The 8,254-nt window shown below is 44.6% G+C and overlaps 1 long non-coding RNA gene across 1 annotated transcript; it reads right to left on the minus strand.

Moving 5' to 3' along the window:
• Nucleotides 1–3,502: 3,502 nt before the first annotated feature.
• Nucleotides 3,503–3,973, minus strand: LOC148017437 (uncharacterized). Its single transcript, XR_015687873.1, has 3 exons — nucleotides 3,932–3,973; nucleotides 3,734–3,807; nucleotides 3,503–3,641 (listed from the first exon to the last, which is right to left on the minus strand). It is a non-coding gene; the product is annotated as an uncharacterized LOC148017437 (long non-coding RNA).
• Between the last annotated feature and the right edge of the window lie 4,281 nt (nucleotides 3,974–8,254).

Below are 8,254 nucleotides of genomic sequence, written 5' to 3' on the forward strand. Positions count from 1 at the left end.
TCTACCATCTGACTGACTGACACCAAGTTCTTTGTAATAGATGGCACATGTAATACATTTGAAAGACTCTTTGTCTTACCATCATACAAGGACAAGGGAACTTTTTCAATGTGTGAGATTGGGTGGCATGAATCATCACCCATCTGCACATAACCTGTATTTTGCAAATCCCGCATCTCTCCAAACCATTCTGCATGGCTAGTCATATGATTAGATGCACCTAAATCAACATACCAAACATCATCATGTGTTCTCTTTCCTGTAACAGCATTCAGCATATGCTGCATAACAAATAGACGTTCATTTTTGTCTTCATTCTATCGTGAAGACGATGCATAGTTTCCTTGCTGCAACTTACCACTGCGAATATCATATTTCTTAGCATAACATTGGGCTGCAATATGACCTGTTTTGCCACAGTAGTGACACACAACACCAGAGTTGTTAGAACCTCTATTCTGCCATCCACCTCTTCCTCTAAAGGTCCCCCAGCCTCTAAAGTTACCACGACCTCCTGAAACCTGCATATCGCCAAATTGCTGATTCAATCTATTTTGCTGGTTGTCACTACCACGTCTTGTACCACGGCCTCTTAAAGAGGACCTGCTACATCTCCTTCCTGAATTGGAGTAGAAAGCTTGGACCTGTTCACCACTTTTTTCAGATGTCTCACTCTGCATGTTGATCTCTTCAATGATCATAAGGGAGACCAACTCATCAAAATGTGGAAATGGCTTTCTGATATATACGGAAGTTACAAAAGACTTCCAAGCCTTTTCGTTCTTAAGTCCACCCAAGGTAGACGACACCAAATCATCATCATCGGGCATTGCATCAATCGCTGCCAAGGCATTTGCAATGCTCCTTACCTTCAGTGCATACTCATTGATAGACATCTTTCCTTTCTTCAATGTATTCAACTCTTGCTTGAGTTGAATCTTTCATGCCTTTGTATTTACGAAAAACATACTTTCAAGTATGGTCCAAGTTGCATATGAATTCTCTGCATTTCTAATATGTCCCAGCATATTATTGTCAATTACTGCAGATAGCCAATACATGACCTTTTTGTCTTTTGCATTCCATTCCTTCTGTGCCTTTGTCTCTTCTGCAGTTGGAGGATCACTCACCTTCGACTTCTTTTCTTCACCTAAAACAAACTCATAGAGGCCTTTTCCAATAAGGAAATTCGTGACACGGAACTTTCATGAAGGGTAGTTGTTCTTGTCAAGCTTCTCAATGATGGGGTTTCCACTGTTCTCTGCCATTGTCACAAAACTAATACCAAACAGTAAGCAAATCTTCTACAATCCTCGACCTATAGTGCACAGCAATACACCAGACAGCCTTTTTCACTGTCTGCTCAACAATACATGCAATCTACAACTAGTTTGTAGATAACCCTTGTGTTTATTTACTGGTAAACACCTTTGAAGTTACAGATCTAAAATATGTAACTTGTGCACCTGTATACGGCAAACATAGCTGAAATTGCAGGATACATCGAACCAGTTGTTTGCAACCTTGCAAGTCTGAAACGGGTCCTGAAATGACCTCGGATGGCCAAAATAGCAGCGGCCACAAAGTCCTAAAGGGGTTTATCTGCAGAATACACAGCACTCTTCACGCACACCAAATCTCACTACAATTTGAGATTTTTGCTCTGCTCTGCTTCCGGTGCCAGGCACTGTCCAAGAGAAGAAGTAGAGAATGGAAGAGCTTCTTACCCGTTGCTTGCTTGCTCAAATCCTTGGCTCCTCTCTTTCGCTTTAGCCTTCAAAAACAGCCTCAATCAGTGGTGTAACTCTGATACCATGTCAAGAATCTCGTGGTGGGGGGACTTGCTCAAGATGTTGCGCCAAACACACACAGAATGCACAAGGAGAAGCTCACTCAATAGACAAGAAGAGAGATGGATGCTAAAACGTTTTCTTGTTGGTTTCTTCTTCTTCTTCCACACACTTTACAATGTACACAAAGTATAGATAAGATACAACATAAAGGAAAGTGGCCTACTAATTCAAACAATGCATAACCGACTACACTAGTCGACTTGTGCTATAACTATGCCAGCTGTAAATAGGTATAATAACCTGAATATAATAAGTAATGAGTCAGTGGCCATGTAAGAGTCATAATAACCACCAACATGCTAAGTGTAGACGTGTGGACCCATCTAACCAGGTGGTCCACCATTAATGTCCGCATGTGTTGAGCTTGTCATCTCAACACAATTGGTCTGTGAAAGGGATAGGGAAATGATCTTTCTTCATCTTGGAATTTAGCTTTTGAAGAACGACAAATATCTGAAGTTTCCCATTCTTCTTGGACACTATCACAATGGGTAAAACCCATTCACTGTTAGCCACAGGATAAATGACCTCAACTTCAAGGAGCTTCAATAATTCAACCTTCACCAGAGCAGAATAATTTGGATTCATATGACTTTGTCTTTGTCTCACAGGTTTGGCATTAGATGTGGTGTTGGCATACTATGGGATCAATTTCCTTTAGATCTTTATACGACCATATAAACATGTTTAAGTTCTCCTTTAGTAGGTCTCATAGGACCACTAGTTCTTCTTCTAGAAGATTTAGACCCACTTTTAGGTGACATTTAGTACTGTCAGCATCCAGGAACGTCAATTGCCTTTCACCTTCCACTTCACAGATAAATGTCCCACAGATTGCTTCCTTCAAGGGAGTAGTATCATCGTCTGATGCTCCATTAGAACCAGTTTCCTCCTTCTGAATAGATGACTCATTTGTCTGTTGGGACTAGTTTGAGTGGTAATTTCTTTTGGCCTTAGGGATTCATCTTCAGAGGATGCGTCCAGGAATGTCACATAGCATGGACCTTCTATAAGTCGTGGCTTTGATGGCTCTGGCTTCTATTGACAAGGGGCATCATTATCATCTTTTCTCCAGAATGAATGGTCAAGGCGATAGGAGCCACTGGTCAACTTAATTTTTATACATTTGATCCATTGCTTATGCAGATTCCGCATGCTTTCACTACAAGATATAGACCTTATAGCGACGTTTAAAGCAACGAAAATACAAACAACAAAATTTGCCCCCGTCGTCGCAAAAAGCGTCGTTATTGACGACGCCATAGAATTGTCGCTATATGCATCGCTATATGCATCGCATTTGCTATATGCGTCCCTATACGCGTCGCAAATGCGACGCATATAGCGACGCATATAGCGATGCATATAGCGACCATTGCAGAGTATTTGCGATGCTCATAGCGACGCCAATAGTGACGCGTGCAGTAAATTTGCGACGAAATAACAACGGTAATAGAGAAAAAAAAAATTTGTGGCAGGGCAGCACATATAGCATTGTGTGGTGTATGAGAGCCATACAAAATAGTTTCTGCACTGCTACATACAAAGCGTTTGCAAATAAAAAGAATGTATACTGAAATCATAAAACTGATATATGAAATAAATACATGATATCGCATAAAATGCGATTGGTACAATCATGAAATGATATCACTAATACATAGAAAATGTCTACATAGATCGGGCGACTAAAAACTAAAGGTGTGTGAGCTCTAAGGATCCAAGGGCGAGCTACAAATCCTCATCCCCCGAAAGCTCGTCCCACTACAAAGGAGCATCAAACGGATTCTGCAGAAAAAGAAATAACATATCAATCCACCATACAATAATGTATTCAAATATCTCATGGTAACTACGGACAAGAAAGATGAGTGACTTACAGGGCCGCCGCGTCTATACAATCGGTCGATCAATGCCTTGAAACCATGCCTCTCTGCATATCGAGTCTCAAGGCCTTGCGGATCGCGATTTGTAACGGAGTGCTGCAAAGAAAACAAAATGCTAATTGTTAGAAACATGATTGTCAGTACAAAGAATATCTCAAAAAAACAAATAAGAAAAACAAAAGAGAAACTTACAAAGTCCTCCAAATATGTCATGTGGCCGCCACTCCCAAGATGATGTACCGATCCGGCCTCGATTCGTGCCCTCGCCGCCTCCCGCTGCTGCGGACTCCAACGTCCTGGCGAATTTGTAGCCTCCTCCCTCAGTCGGCGCCAGTCGTCTGCATCTAACCACTCGGGCTTTGGAGCCCCACTCTTGATTGCCTTGCGTGCGTCGGATCGTCTATGTGACATGTATGCACGCATGCAATCCATCATCCAGCCCGTAGAGAATCTATCCACTGCGGCTGGCACCGGGAACTCCTCGTGCAAGGATGCTACTATGTAGTCCTTGCTCCCCTCCGGTATGTTCCTCCAATGATCTAGGACGTTGTGCCAAAAAACTTGTTGGCACAACTCCCTCATACGAGCCATCACCCTTCTCCCCTCATCATTCATGATGATGGCTCCTGACCTGCCATCCACTAGGTATCCATAACCCCTAGGAGTATGCCTAAGATGGGCCCTCTCCCATCTCCGTCCACGCTCCTGGGCATATCCAGGAGACCCCTGCACATCTGGTGTACCGACGGGGGTACCCTCTCCCGAAGTGCCACTCAAAGGGGTGCCACCAAAAGGAGTGCCACCAAAAGGCGTGCCATCTGCCGACGGCTGCACAAAAGCCAGAGTAACTGGAGTGGACGTCCCCACAGGTGTGACAAATCCTGGAGGTGACGCAGCTCCAGCTGAACGACGAGACGGAGACACCACGTCCGTGTCTCCACAGCAGCACCCCCCTTGATCCTCCTGCAGTCGCAGTCCCTCCCTCTGGCCCAAGTCACGAGCGTCGAGATCGTCTGCTCGAAGCTGAAGCATCTGATCGCGCTGAAGCTGATCTAGCTGAAGCTAATCTAGCAGAGCGCCCTGAAGAAGAACGAGATAGCTCCTGATCTGCCATCTCTCTGAATCTGCGAGCTGATCTGGAGACATGCGTGCCATCATGTCCTCAAAACTCCTCATCGCTCATCCCTCAACTCATCCTGAAAATGTCGATACCTGCAGAGATAAAAAATGATGTTAGAATAATCAATTTAAACTATACAAAGCACATTAATATAAATCATTTTTGAAAAATCCCTCTTAAAATGCGTATCTTATCTACCTTTATGGAAGATCTAAACAACGAATTGAGTAATACAATTCTCCAAGAATGAAGTATTCTATGGTCCCATGTTAATCTCTTGACACAACTCTGCATACACTGGAAGGTCGATAGACATGTCAGCACAAAAGAACGAGTCTGCCTCGTTCTCAAAAAATTCTACGACTTCTGTATTTCCATCATTGTTAGCCGATGCGGGCTCCAAGCTTGCGGTGGCCTCCACCCCTTGTAATATCGATCCCTCTATTTGCATATTTTCTTCATCTATGCCTGGAACATCGCTTTGATCATATACTCTCGCACCTCGAGGAGTTGAAGGTATAACATACCACCATCGAGGTTGTCGGGGGTTTGGATAGAAGATTACCTGTTCACAAACACTTACCAAGCGACTTCAAACCATTGTGACATAAACCATGTCGTATTACAATTAGCAAGCAAATGACTATTTGTACCTGTTCACAATGGGCCGGCAACACAAAGGTGTCGCGGAAATCCATCCATTTTTTTTCGGAATCTATTTCGAGAAATCCAGATGGACCTCGTCGAACTGTTGCTCCAGATCCTCCAAGTACCACTTTGAACCACTGCACATCGAATAGTATCATGGAGAAGCTACGGTAATCCACCGTAATAATACTTTGCAAGTTTCCAAAATACTCCATCTCATCCACAACCATGTTCGGATCCGTTGCTCGTCGCCGGCTCTCTTGCTCAAACCTTGCCATGATACCACAGTCCATTGTGGAGCGCATTTGGTCAATACGCTCCACCCGAAAATGCCATCCGCGCGACCACGCTGCCCTATATATTTTGTACTGCACATTGAAACACTCAAATTAGATGTAGCAAGCAAATTTAGATACGACGCATTCTAAACCCCTCATTACCTTTGGACTACATCCCCTCGAGAACTCCCACTCCTCCATTGAGACCTCTGTCCCTTCGCTGGATGCTGCGGTCAAGGCTCCATGCAACCATCGTGTTGACATAAACCGCGGCATCTCCTCCATGCCTTCGGGATATCGAATCGGTCGGTGATGCGTACTGCGTCGGAATTCAGCTTGTGCTTCCTCTCGATCTTGCCTTACAATCTGGTACTTGGCGAGCCACGTCTCCATGGACGCATGGTGCAACATACAAAAGCGATTCACCTTCTCTTCCATTGAGGCATCCATTCTTTTTTCTACCCCATTTCCAACCACCACATCTCCAGTTAGCCTATCATCGTCCTTCAGCGTCCATAGCATTTCATTGTATGGTTCCACCGTTGGTAGCCATTGTGAGATATGTACTAACGCCTCTGACACCAACCAACCTTCCGCCATGCTACCTTCCGGATGAGCTCGTTGTCGCACAAAGCCTTTCAGGGTTTTCATGAAGCGCTCCAAGAAGAACATCCATCGTGTATGGACAGGTCCAGCAATCTCCTCTTCATCCACAAGATGCACAAGAAGGTGAACTTGTATCGTGAGCATGCTAGTGGGCAGGTATTTCTCAAAGAGATAGACCATCTCAACTGCTCCCTGCCTTGCGGATTCAATAGAGGACGTCTTAATCTCTTTCTGTGAGATCCATTGCACCAAAGTCGACAACTTGTAAATGGCCCCGCGAATTTCTGGAGTTAGGCATCCCGCGATCGCGATCGGTAGGACAAACTGCCACAAATGAGAAAGCATTGAGAATAATGGCCACTTTTCAAATTTCAAAATGTCCACGCTAATTAAAATCCATTCTGTTCACAAACCTGACATATCTTATGCCAATCATGGGATTTTAGCCCAGACATTTGCTCATCTTTAGAAAATGCGGACCTAAGAGAACGCATCATACCCGTCGGAATGCGGATAGACTTGATTACTTGCTTCAGAATGCGCTCTTCTTTGGTAGACAAAACCCAGGGAGCGCGAGGAACCTGCACTCCCCCTTCAGCACTCGACTGCGGCCAAAGCGCCTCCATCTTACCTACCTCCTTTAAATCCATTCGTGACCCTATAGTGTCTCTCTTTCCTGTGATGTGGTCCCATAGCAAGCTGCCCACATTTTTGAAAATATGCATGGGATCCAACAAGTGGTTGACCTATAAGTGGGTCCAATATGGCAACTCGTAGAAAACTGAGAACCGTCGCATTCCATTTGGATGTGATTTCGGGTTTACCATTTTCAGCTCGTACCAGCTTGCATCATTCATACATGCTGGAGGTCATCCAAGAAAACCTTCCGTGAGTTCATGATCCTCCGGCAAGAAAGCGGTGTGTCCTTGATATACCATCTTTTTCATGGTTCGTGACCTTCGGGAGTCTAACTGTGGCCCACACAATGGACATGCATGATAACCTGAGGTAACGAGACCTGCAAGGCGATCCACAACCTAGTGAATACTTGATTGAATGAAATAAAATATAGATATTACCAGCGAGAACAAAGGTCTGCTCACCTGAGCACTCTCCCAATCCTGAAAAGTCATGCATCGTCCACATGAGAATGGCTCGAATGTTGGCTGACCGCCGACCATCGCGCCTGCTCATATCTTGCACCGTGACCCCCTCCTCCCACAAAATCTTAAGCTCATCGACTAATGGACGAAGATACACGTCCATATTTTTTACTTTGTAGCGGCCGGAGACGAGAGCAAGCTAAGGATGAGATGTCCTTTCTTCGTAGAAAGCCATGGAGGAATGTTGTAGTTGACAAGCACTATAGGCCACACACTCTAAGAAGTCGAGCGCAGACCGAATGGGTTCACACCATCCATAGCAAGACCGAGCCAAAGATTCCTTGGCTCTCGCGCAAAGCCTGGGAAGGTAGAGTCAATGTGGCTCCATGCGCGCGAATCTGTTGATATTCGTTGAACTCCATCCGTGGACCTATTCTGCACATGCCACGTTGTCAAGCTTGCCATGGCAGACGTGCGAAACATGTGGTTTATGCGGGGGATGAGCAGAAAGTGTCTGAGAACTTTTTGAGGGATGGTCTGCCCTTGCAAGTCCTGTCGATACCTGTGAACACCACACTTTGGACATGTCTCCATAGTCTCATATTCATCTCGAAACAATATGCAGTCGTTGATATATGCATGGATGTTATTGTAGTCCATGCCAAGCTTCCGTAAAACATGTTGTGCATCATCACGAGACTCAGGCATGGTGTTTGCAGGTGGCAATATATGATATTTCAATAACCTGAAAAAAAGCATA

This window comes from Lygodium microphyllum, chromosome 22 (genome assembly GCF_053477565.2).
Source record: "Lygodium microphyllum isolate KBCC chromosome 22, Lygodium_microphyllum_v1.1.10, whole genome shotgun sequence".
Lineage (NCBI taxonomy): Eukaryota > Viridiplantae > Streptophyta > Polypodiopsida > Schizaeales > Lygodiaceae > Lygodium > Lygodium microphyllum.